The sequence below is a fragment of the Acinonyx jubatus genome, chromosome B1 (genome assembly GCF_027475565.1).
Source record: "Acinonyx jubatus isolate Ajub_Pintada_27869175 chromosome B1, VMU_Ajub_asm_v1.0, whole genome shotgun sequence".
Taxonomy (NCBI): domain Eukaryota; kingdom Metazoa; phylum Chordata; class Mammalia; order Carnivora; family Felidae; genus Acinonyx; species Acinonyx jubatus.
This window is the reverse complement of record NC_069382.1, coordinates 71,880,949-71,893,862: the sequence shown is the minus strand read 5'-3', so window position 1 is coordinate 71,893,862 and position 12,914 is coordinate 71,880,949. Positions and strand designations below refer to the sequence as shown.

The window sequence follows — 12,914 nt, the reverse complement described above, 5'->3', positions numbered from 1 at the left end:
GGTCTAGAAATCGCTTAGTACTTCTGAGTAAACATCTTCCACAATTACTGAAGACAAAGGTCAGATTACCCTTCCCAAGCTTTCTACACTCTATGGAATACACTTTTTAAAAAATGTTTATTTATTCATTTTACAAGAGAAAGCATGAGCAGGGAAGGGCAGAGAGAGAGAGAGAGAGAGAGAGAGAGAGAGAGAGAGGGAGAGAGAGAATCCCAAGCAAGCTCCACCCTGTCAAGGCAGAGCCTGACACAGAGCCTTGATCTCACAACCATGAGAACATGACCTGAACCAAAATCAAGAGTCTGATGCTCAACTGACTGAGCCACCCAGGCACCCCCATGGAATACACTTTTTAATCTGTGTTCCCAATTTAAGGATGTTGGAGCCTGGAGATGATGAAGGCTCACTGACAATAACAATCTCTAAATTCGCTGTTCTGAGGATCACACTATTATGAGGAGTTTAAAATTCGGAAACTGGCTTTACAGAAAATAAAAATCATAGTCAAATGGATACAAGTTATTAAACATGATTTAACTAGAATATATTCAAGTTATTAAACTTGGAAGGGAGAATTTGAGAGACCTCCTGCCTTTCCCCTGTTCCAATGTCCTTCTCTTCCAATGTGTTCTGAAGCACAATAAAGAGAAAAACCCCACTGGCTAAGAAGAATATTGCCTAGCTGTGCTATAATTCAAAACAGATTTCTAAATCTTCCTTCTGGAAATTTTTTGGGTCTCAGAACTAAAGGCATAACTGAGTGTGAGTGATCCTGCCAGTATGAGGGCTGAAAATCCAGTACCTTTTAACAAATTTTTTGTCGAGGCAAATAGAATAGAAATCAAACCAATTCTCTGTAACTTCCATCTCTCTTAGCCTGCCTTCGAACTTGTGTCTCTGCATTCTGTGAATTTGAGAACTCTTGACGACTGATTTGTAAACAGAAACTGGACAATGTAGTTGAACAGGGAGGACAGCACTTTCTCCTTCCACACTCCTCACCCACTCCTCTCAGCTTTTATGTTTTTGTTAAAGGTACCTCTCATTCTTTGGTCACTTGGCATGGAGTCGTCTATGAATTTTCCTTTGTTTGCTTTTAGCATCCATGGTTTCCAATTTCTTTTTTATTCTACTGCCAAGATATCTTTTTTTCCTTCTCTACTTATTCATTTTATTTCTGCTTCCTAATGTCCCTGTCACTCTTCCAGTATTTCACTCCTCTGAAATTGCTTCTGTCAAGGTGACCGATGGCCCCCTTGTTGCTAAAACCCAAAGTCACTGTTTGGTTTCAACCTTAGCCTCTCTTTCAGCCTGACTGAACACTAGTGTTGAAGGTCACTGTCTCTGAGACACCCTCATCCCTCAGTTAACCATGGCGCCACCTTCTTCTGACTCTTTCCTTCCCTGCTGGCTATGCCTCTGGGTCTCCCTTACTGATGCTTCCACCTCTGGCCAAGCCTCTAATGGGCAGAACTCAGCTCCCTTCTCTACATTTTGTAGGTGCCTTCATCCATTCTCAGGTAGCTGTTATTTTATTATGAAGGTAATGCATTCACTTGGCTAAAAACTATAAGATGTAGACATAAAAAAATATAAATGTGAAAGTTTACCTTTACTCCCGTGTCCTCAGCAGTTCCTTAGACCCAATTACTTTCAACTACCTGCATCTTTTAACTCTTTTGCTTTACCTCAAGACTATACCTCTGTGAATCGGTTTGTTAACTTTAGATAACATCTGTTAATTCCTCATTATGAAGGAAGAGGAATTAACTCATTTATACTTCCCTCCAAATTTTCTTATTATATTATTTGTAGTTTGTCCAGTGCTTAACTTTATAAAGTCCTTAACCCCCACAGATATGTCAGTCACTTTGGATGAGATGGCAAAAAGGTGACCATGCCTGTACTTTCTCCACTTTTTATCCCTTCCAGCTAACTTCTCTGAGCTCTGCATTGCTTTCTTCTACTCATCTTGCCTTCCCTTTCATCCTTTTCCTCTTTTCTTCCTGCCGTATTTAGAGTGATCAAGTGTTTTCTCTTCCTCAGGTCCCTCTACTGATTTGAAAAGTGATTACCTACACTTCATAATTCTTTTCAGTGGTTTCCCTTGAAATGTTAATATGCATACTGCCAGCAGCCTAACATTAATTGGTGTCTCTATCCTATTCTGAAAGAAGATAGAATCATAAAATGCTTTAACCCAAACTCCTTCTTCCCATCTTCAGTGTTACTGTTTTTTGATACCTTGGTAAAACCTAGGTTTATAACTCCCTAAAATAGATTTTTTCAAGTGACCACGGTGAGAGCCATGGAGAGGCCCTGCTCAGATGTCCCTTCAGTGAGAACTTCCTGCACAGAGGGCGGTCAGCTGAGAGCCTTTCTCTGCCATCGGTGTCAATCACAGCAGTCACACTGGAGCCCTGCACCCCCGCCACCGGCCATGCTCAGGCGGAGCACCAGAGCCAGGCATTCTGGGTTCCCCGCCGTCCTGAGGCTTTCTCAGAGATGCACAGCCATCTCGGACTCTTCCTTCCCGATCCTTTTTCACTTCCCCTCTCCTGTCCCAGGGGTCAGATCCATGCTGTGTCTGAAAGATATCCCCGACTGCTCCCACCTCTTCTCCCCTTTACTTATCACAGGGAGTTCCCTGCAGCAAAGCTCTTGTACTTCTGATTGCATCGTGGCATCTGCTTCCTCGAGAATTTAAAATTATAGCAGCATTTCCTGATCATTCCTTTGGTCATTTGGGCTTCTGGTACTCCCATTTGGCCTTAGAGTATCATCTCATTCTCCTGAGTTTGGGCTACAAGGCCCTATATGGCTGGGTGTCTCCCTAGGTGTCCAACCTCATCTCACACCGCTGCCAATCAATGTGGCAGCACCAGAGACCTCCTTTGAGCTCCTCGGATAAACTAGGCTTTTCCTTCTCTAGGGTTTTTCTGTGCTGGCTTCTCTGCTTGGAGTTTTCCTCTCCCATTTCCCTCTCATCTTTACATCTAGCTTAAAAGTCACCCCTTCAGGGATGCCTTTCCAGATCATGTTGCCCCCTCTACAACTCTTTATTCTCTAATACAGCAGCTAGTTGTGTTTATTTCGAGTGTCATTTTTTTTTGGTGATTGTTTACTTGTCTATTTTCCACGATGTAATAAGCCGAGATTGTGTTTCTTTCATTCACCTCTATAGACCTGGCACTTAGCACAAGACTTGGAACAAAATAGATGCTTAATAAATATTTACTTAATGAGTGAATATCCTCTCCTTTTATTTTCACTGACACCACTCTTGCCTCTTGTCTGAATCATTGCTATAGAGCCCTTAACGGCTCTTACTGCTCAGCTCTGCTAGATTAATCTTCCCCAAATGTAGAACTTTGAAAGTTTCTTTCTGCTCAGAAAAGCATCAAGGACACCCCATGACTAATAACTGAGATTCCTCAGCCTGGCACTCAGGACTGCCACAAAATCCATCTCTCTAGCCTCACCTCCCTATATTACTATATTACCCTTACCCTCAAGTACAGCTGGACCGTAACTACTGACTAAACGTATTCTGGGCCTTTCTATCTCCATGCCTTGTGCTAATCTACAGCAATGACTAACTGTTTCTCCCCTTCCCATCATCTTTTTAAGTCAAAATTGATGAGTATCTTCTCAGTATAAACTCTTCCTCTTCCTCCTGAATGAAGGTGAAGCCCCTGCTCTACAATGTCATAGCACATGGTTTGAGGCTTAGTGCATTCCCATACTTTCTTAACATTAACATGATTGTCGACTTGTCTTATTTTGCTTTACCAGAGTCCAGGATCCTCCACGACAGGGACTATCTCTTATATATCTTTGTCTCCTCTAAAATGCTCAGCACAATACCTTCCTATTAATACATTTTTACTTTTTGAACTTTACTTTTATTTATAAATTATAGTTTAATGTTGATATCACTTTATTTTTATGATGATGAAATCATTCACATATGTTACAGAAGATAGGAAAGATAAAAAATACAGAGAATAAGAAAATCAACTGCAATTGGACCACCTTTGAATCATTATTTCTTAGCATTCTGTTGTGTTTCTTTTTATTTTATTTTTTCTGTGCATAATATTTGTACTAGCAGAGATCATACTGAATATAAAATTTCATGTTTTGGAGATTTCAAGTTTTCATAGAAACTTTATCCAAAATTATGGTCGTATGAGTTTTACAGTGACAAATGCTCTTAGTTTTCTTTTAACAGAAAATGTCTTTATTCTGTTTTCATTATTGATGGATATTTTTGCTGGATATAGAATTCTGGATTGACAAGTTTTCCCTTCATCACTTTAGAAATGTGTTCTACTCTTTTGACATCCACAGTTTTTTATGAGAAGCCAAAAGTCAGCCAATTATTCAATTACTATCCCACTGTATACAATGTGTCATATTTCTCTTGCTGATTTCTAGATTTACTTTTTATATTTGGCTTCTGATTCTGACTCTGATTTCTGAGTTCTAAGTCTGATGTGTAGTTACCCATGTTGATGTTCATAAAGCAGCTTGAATCTGTACATTTATAACTTTCACCAAATTAGCAAAAGTGTGGTCAGCACTTCAAATAGTTTTCTCTCCATTTTTTTCCTATTCTTTCTCTTTCTTGGATTCTAAAGACATGCATGTTCTACCACTTGATATTATCTAACCAGTCTGTAAGACTCTTTTTTTTTTTTATCCTTAATCTTTCTCCGCTCTTTTCTGCATGTGAATTGGGTTAGGAAGCCAAGAAATACATGAGTAAAGTAAACTTTTAATTGAAAATGAGGAACAAAATGTATTCTGGAGGAATGAATAGATGTGTAAGTGCAGCAACAAGGAGCAAGGTGTATAGATATATGAAGAGGGGATAGTCTTCTCAGTGTATCTGTTGAATGTTCCAGTTTCTCTGAGAAAATATTTATTATAATTGAAAAACATGAAATAACATGCAACTGATGACATCAGATTTATAAAATATGATATGTAAGCCACAGTTCTATGGGTTCTGTGAGAGTGTAAATGATTTTTTTCACCACCAGAGAAATTAGGGGCAAATATTCTGATTTCCATGTTATGGAGACACCTACTAAGTACAGCATTCATTTGTGAGTTCTTTTCATTTGCCACTCCCCATTTATTTACATTGTGATGTACTTTTTCATGGGGAAGATTTCATGTAGTCTATGTTTATTTGGAGAAACTACAGTGAGAATTGAGAGTTGGGGGAAATTTGGAGATTATGCATTGTTTCACAGAGCTTACAGAAAAATCAAAGGGAAGTAAAGTAGGGGGTTATACTTTTGCTATTTAGAACAGAAACATGAAAAAAATATTGGAAGATAAGATTTTTTATGGAAGTCAAAGATTTTTTTTTGTCTCAGGATTTTATTTAAATGTAATTGCATAATTAGAAGACAGGTGGTTGGTATGTCTCTTTCATTATTTTTAAGTAATCTTCATAGTTTTAATCTTTTTTTTAATTTCATAAATCATATTTTATCATTATGGTTCTATTTTTTTTAATGCTTATTTATTTTTGAGACAATGTGAGAGACAGAGTGCAAGCAGCAGAGGGGCAGACAGAGAGAGATACAGAATCTGAAGCGGGCTCCAGGCTCCGAGATGTCAGCCCAGAGCCTGACATGGGGCTTGAACTCACAAACCGTGAAATCATGACCTGAGCCAACTGAGCCACTCAGGTGCCCCATTATGGCTCTATTAATGTGTGTTTGGTTGAAGGCAAAGTATCAATGCTTTAAAATATTTGAAGACAAAATTTGAATAACTCTCTAATAATTCTCGCATAAAAGCATTCTCCCCACACAGAGTTAGCAAGATGCTCACATACACAGAAGCATGTATCTCAAGGGAAAATGTCTCATATAAGTTTTTGAAAACCTTTTTGGAAAAATATTAATTTTTAATTTAGTAGAGTAAATTGGTTATAGCACATAAACAAATAAATCTGTCCTCAACCCCTAATCCATGAATGCTCAATTTAAATTTAAGCATTTCTAGATAAACTAATCAGGAACAGTTTTTCTCAAATCAAGCCAACCATCAAATTCCTTTGAAAAATACATTTTCCTCTCTGCTTTGAGAATAATCAATTGATCTTTCATTTGTTGCTTTACTTGTGGGCAAATGAAAGCATATGAGGGGCATCTCCTTGACATTAAAATCTGAAAGTGGGGTCATGGAACTCTTGAGATGGTGCTCAGCCCTGGGCAGTGGCTCTCTTTCCCATTTGGAGTGCTGGCTGTGGTGAGGTGAGGGCCAACAGGAGAGAAATCCAGGTCCCCTGAGATTTTATGGAGAGTGTTTTGTCTTCCTTGAGACCTCTCACAGCTTTAGCTCTTCCAGCTTCTTGTTGTAGACCTGATATAGGGAAGTGAGAGGTGTTGATGTTGGCAGTACAAGGGCTGGTGTCTTGATGCTGATATCCTTGATGGAGGATGAAGCTCTTGTGAGTCTCCAGTCAGTGGTTGTGGACCAGTCCCCTGGCTGTGGCTTGTGGCTACTGTTTGCTAAAACTTCAGTGAAGGAAGAGTGCTCAGATGTGGAGATGTCCTGGTTACTCTGGGTAAGCAGGCCCCCTTCTTTGAGCTTTAGGTCTCTGACTTTTTCATCTGTTCCAGCCAACTTTTAGCACTTCTTTCTCAACTCCTGTCCATAGATCCTCTCCTTCCCACTCAATTTATGGAATCCCAGGAAACAGCCCAATATCAGGTATTCATTTATGTGTTTTTGTTAGGGAGAGGTGGTAGATCTATTTTAAGACTAGATCTCATTGTGGAATGAAAATCTTTGTTTGTTACTAACCAAACCAAGGAGGAGGAATTTAGGGGAGGAAAAGGCTTGTTTTGTCTATTTTGGCTGACTGTGTATGTAATCTAAAAAGTTTAGTATGAATTATAAATCCCTAAAATATGTTTTTCTGAGGTGCTGGAATTCTAGTTGAAGTGCTGATGAGATGAGTTGGTTATTAGTTGGAATTCTCCGATGCAGAACAGAATTTCTCATCACAGCATTTCCTAATTAACAGTTTCTCTGTCTTATTCCTCTAATAGACTAGGTACTCCTTGCTCAGAAGCTGCATCAATACTTTGCTGAGGAAACTCACTCCTTTAATGCCATTTTCAAAGAATGTTTATTGATTAAGGCTGACTCACCATTCCAAAGAGTGCTAATTTGATAATGAGCTATCAAATTGTATCAGTCTTGGAAATATTCTTTCAGGTGTTTGCAGTAGTTTGTTAATCCTGCTCTTGTCTCCTGGAACTTCAATCCCAGCTTAATCTCAGATATTGGGCTTGCTTTCTTTTTCTTTCTTTCTTTCTTTCTTTCTTTCTTTCTTTCTTTCTTTCTTTCTTTCTTTCTTTCATTCATTCATATTTATTGGGTGTCAGCCTTTATCCCTGTGCCAAACTCTCAGAGTACTGAGCTGAGTGAAATCCTAGAATTTCCTAACTGTTGGTGACTTAGAGATCACCTAGTTGAAAGTAAGATAATCAGGATAACATACCCCATAATGCATGGAAAATGGCTTCCCTGCTCAAGAGAGGTGAGAAACCAAGAATAACTCTGTGTGCCAATTTCACAGACTAAGAGACTTTTATAGTCTCCGAGTGCCATAGAGATTCTGTTGTCGTTTAGTGCTTTTTGCTATTTATGTTACAGTTAACAAGGTCAACCTTGCTGGGAAATGAGTAAGCAACCCAGGTGATCTCAGGAGCTGAGTGAAAGTGCCCTTTTCCTGCCTCTCCAAATTTGCCCCACCCTTGCTTACTGATGTCTAGGATTTCACTAATAGAAACAGAGGTCTTTACATATTTTAGGGATGTTTGAAAATCCAAATTACTCCAGAGTGATAATATAGAGTTAAATCTAAAAAGGGTGTTAATAACTGAAATCTTTGCCTTTTTTGAAAAGAGAGGGGAGAGAGGGACTGGAGGGCACTGACAATTTGGGCGAAATTTTCTACTTTAAAGGGAAAAAGACAATTTTTTGATGCAGCCACAGTTTCATTCAAGAGCTACCAGCCTATTAAAATGAATTGTAGTTAAAGTTGTGTGAATATAGCTAGATGCAGATTTTTACATGCTTAAAATCCCCAGAGAGTTGTTCATTAGCATCGTGAGCTGATATTTATACTGAGCATCAAGAATGCTTTAGAAAATATGAACATCCTATTTTACACATATATGGTTTTGAATATTGAAAATGCTCTTCAGTAGAAGTTTTTATTGTGTTTTTAAATGCTTGTCTATATTACACTTTTAGGAGCTAGTGGAACATAGTCTTATTCTCCTTCAGTGTTTGTGAAACACAAGCCTTCTTTCCTATAGCTTTCCTGTTCCCAGAAACAGCGTGCACGTGCACACGCGCGCACACACAAACACAAAATTAAGAAGCAATAATTCAAGATTTCTGAACATCTTTACTCAGGCTATTTTCTTTCAAAATAATAAAATGTATTACACGTCCTTTTTAATGAAGAGAAAGCAAACACTCTAAAAGATATAACATCTGCTGGAAATATAATCTAAATTGAAAACTTGTGCAGACATAAGGAACAAGGGAGAAAATATAGGGACAGGAAGTATGGCAAGATGTTAATGCTAAAAGCAGTTTTTAAAAACATCATGCATGATAGAAAGCACATAGATGATTTTTTTTGAGCAAAACCCAAACCAAAACAAAAACCCTAATCTTATCTGAAGATTGACGGCAATGCTTATTTTCTTTGGGCATAATTAATCTTGTAATATATTCCTACTGAGTTTTAGATCTTAAAAGATGGAAAGGCCATATGCACTGACCATCTGAGGATTTATACTTTCTTTCAGGAGCAGTAATTCTTACCTAAATAACAAGAAGAACTACTTCTTACTTCTTTTCAACGTTAATCATCGAAACGAAGTTCTGTGCTTTTGAGCTGACATAATATAGTCTCCTAAGTAATCAATATCATGCAAGCCTTTTGGTAAGAGAATTTCTGTTTGGTATGGGGAAAAGAAAACTAATTTGTCAAGACCTGTGTTACCTAGCAAGGTGTTCTGAGGATCAAGCGATATAAAAGTATATTGAAAATTATAAAGCACATAAAGTTCAAGGTGAAAGTATGATGTCTGATTGTGCACAAGTAGAGTGAAATACCATATTGCACACTCCTGCAAGCTTTGGGGGCCAGTGCTGTGGGTAACTGTCTCAGTCTGTTCTGGCTACCAAAACAAGATAACCACAGACTAGGTGACTTAAATTGCAAACATTTATACCTCGCAGTTGGGGAGGCCAGAAGTAGGATCAGTGTGCCAGTAGGGTCAGTTTGTGGTGAGGACTCTCATCCTGGTTATATCCTCACATGGCCTTCCATTGGATCTCTCTCTCTGTCTCTCTCTCTCTCTGAGAGCAGAGAGAACAGAGAGAGAGACAGACAGACAGAGATCCAGTGTCTCCTCTTTTCATAGGGACACCAATGCTATCATGAAGGCTATACCCTCATGACTTCATCGACCCCTAATTACCTTCCCACCTCCAAATACCATCACCTTGGAGACAGAGTTTCAACATGTAAAGTTTTAAGGGAAACACACATTCAGTCCATAGCAGTGGGTAAATTAGGCAGCCACTGGTGTGGTGTAATTTCAAAAGTGCCACAAGCTTGGCCCACTTCCTTACAATGGAACCAGTGCTTCGGACTGAGATGCTGGCTCTAGAAAGCTTCTGCTGAAAGACCTTCCCTATGTGGTAGAGGTAACAAATTAATTTCCTTTATCAGATTAACCAACTTTCACCTATAAGGAAGCCAAACTGTGAGGAAAGGAGACATAGGACAGATAATTTTTGAAGATGACTGTGTGAGGGTAGGATGGAAAGTTCCAGACATAGTTAATTTCGGTCAGGACAAGCCCTCGACAGTGACATGGGCAGTGACATGGTGGGAGGTCCTGGTAATTGAGGAACAGCCCCGGCACCAGGGCCCCATGTCATTTGTAGGGAATAAAGGACAGGAGAGGGAGACTGGAAAGAGAGGGACACACTTAAGCCATGTGTTGCCTGTGACGCAGTGTAGCTGTAGCCTAAGCCTATATGCCTGACCTCAGTTCATTAATCTCTGAGCATGTCCATTCTCCTCATAAATGCACCTTTGTTTTCTGCCCAGTGCACAAACATCACGACCCGTGTCTGAGAATGTTGGGAACTTTATGAGGTCCATAAAGTTTTAGCTGTGGTCTAGTCCACCGAGGCCAAAATAAATAAATACAGAGAGTGTAAGGGTAACAATTTTTTTAAAAAAAACCTGGCTTAAAGAAAGAAAAACTACTGAAGCTCTAGAATAACTTAGTCACAGTGGCTTTAGAGGGGATTTCTCCTTACCAACTAAGATTTCTTTAAAGTGCAAGCAGAGAAACTGCAGGCAAAGATGTAGCCAAATTCACTTTTCAGCTTTCTCTGAGAATAATCTGTTCTGCGGAGTTAGGTTAAGAGGTTAAAATAATTGACAAACGATTGGCCGTAAGCCTGAAGCTAACTGGGTAAAAGAAGCAAAATGCCTCGGCTTTTAAGAGTTGGGCTGTTGGGGCAAATATTAATGGTAGAATTAATTATTCTTTATAATATAAGAAACTTCTCAATGATTTTTTCTCTTCTGTATTTTCTCAAGGTTCAAAATCTGGATCATTCAGATCTCTTGAGCTAACATCCTTGGTGTGCTATGATAATATTAATAGTTATGATTATTCTTTTTTTAAATTTGTTTTAGTGTTTATTTATTTTTGAGAGAGAAAGAGAGAGAGAGAGAGACAGAGTGTGAGCAGGGGAGGGGCAGAGAGAGAGAGAGAGAGAGAGGGAGACACAGAATCTGAAGCAGGCTCCAGGCTTTCAGCTGTCAGCACAGAGCCTGACATGGGGCTTGAACTCACGGACCGTGAGATCATGACCTGAGCTGAAGTCAGACACTTAACTGACTGAGCCACCCAGGCACCCCAGTTATGATTATTCTTAAATACAGTGTTTTGAATGCCCACTATGCACCACACACTTTTCTAAGAACCTGAAATGCACTAACTAAATTACTTATCACTATGCGAAGTAGGTGAAGTAGCTGCTGTTTTTTTCCATTTTGAAGATGGAAACATAGATGAGACATAGATCAGTTAAGTGACTTGCTGTAGATCACACAGCTAGGAAACTGAGAACATGGGATATAGACAGTATACATTTAGCTCTCAGTTCTTAACGTCATGAAAAATTTAAGGTCATGAATTTCTAGTTACTCTCCTGACTCAGTGTGTCTTTCACCATCATTGTTATTATCAATAATATTTTGGGGTATCCAATATGTGTATCAGGAATGCAGTTAATTAGTGGAAAAACCATAGTGTTGAGTAGAAAAAACAAACTTCAGAACAACAGCAGAATATGATGCTCCCTGTGTGAAGTGTAATTATTCATACACAAAATGCTGTATAACATTTATGTGATGTTGCATATGTGTAAGCGACACATCAGCCTTATGTGAATGGAGTCTCCTGGTCCATGGGGAGGGTGATGGGATGGGGGGGTGGTAAGATTCTGGAAACAATTTCTTGAAAGGGGGACATTTGTTAATTCTGAGTGCTAAGACTATAATGCTAAATTTCTAAAAATATGATAAAAAAAGAATATTTATAGAAGACACTGATTCCTGTGCTGAAGGTGCCTTTATTGTAGTGAGGATTCAGGACACACAGATAAAAGGAGACTTATAAAACAAGGTGCAAATTAGGATCATGGTATGTAAGGCTTGTGTGGCTTCAGAGGAAAGGTTGATCAAGCTCATTAGAATTGGAGAAAGCTTCATGGAGGAGGGCAGATGTGGACTGAGTGTTGAAGGTTTAACCTAGAGAAGTGGAGGGAAGGGAATCCCCAGGGGCCTGTCATGAGTTGGGATCTGCAGAAGCAGAGGAGGAATAGTTTGAAGAGCAGGGCATTGGTTAGAAGTCAGCACCTGCAAAAGGAAGAGGGAAGGAAGTGTACTGGACAGAGGGAGAGCTCAAACAGTAATGCAAGCCCCACAATGTGGAGGCTGACACAGTGGGGAGCTCTGCGGGGAATAGTGTCCATTAGAACAATCCCAGGGCAGGCTGATGTGGCTGACCCTTCTTCCCTGACTCACCCCCTTACACAGGCTGCCTGAGAGAAGAGCATGACCATACACAGGGCAACTCTGCAGCTGATGGAGTCACAGGGGGCTGGAGGCTGTCTGCAGACCATTCTCCCCCTCGACTGAGGGGCAGGTTTTCCTTGAAGAGGGATCTTGGTGACACATCTCCACGTTCATCAAAATGTGAGTAATAATAGTACCTAGCTCATAGGGATGTTACAAAGATAAGTGAGTTATATGGAGGCGTCTTAGAAGGGTGTTTGCTGCTATTATTGTGTGTGCTCCCATGCCGTGGCTAGACCCGTGGAGAATGATTTCTGGGATGTGATGAACTAAAGTGAGTGCTTCTATAGCTCATTTGCTCTCTCTTATTGCAAATTACCTTGCTTGGAGTCATGGGCTATTTTATGCATTACTTTGTTGGGCAGTTCAGATGGTTTTGACTTTGTTGTCTTCTGGACATTATGGGAATTACAAAGCTTTTGAATCACTCCAGGCAGCCAGTATGTAAAACTTGGCCCATTTTACCTATTAGACGATAAAACATAAACAGAACAGAAGGAGCCAAGCAGAGCTAATGGAAGATGTGACTCATGTAGGAGTAGGTTGGAATGGATGGGAACAAAGGCAAAGAGAAGATGTGGCCATGAGTAAGAGCTGAGGGCCTAGAGTGGGCACGACAGGGGCAGTGGGAATGGACACAGAAGGTCTGAAGCATGTTGTAGGGTTTTGCAATCAGGGTCTATATTCTTAGGGT

The 12,914-nt window shown here is 39.7% G+C and overlaps 1 long non-coding RNA gene across 1 annotated transcript in view; it reads left to right on the top strand.

Annotated features, from left to right (window-relative positions):
• Positions 1–12,914, top strand: part of LOC113601875 (uncharacterized) — a 379,003-nt gene that overhangs the window by 132,734 nt on the left and 233,355 nt on the right. The window contains exon 3 of the long non-coding RNA XR_003423196.2: positions 12,182–12,340. This is a non-coding gene — a long non-coding RNA (uncharacterized LOC113601875). The remainder of the gene's footprint in view (positions 1–12,181; positions 12,341–12,914) is intronic.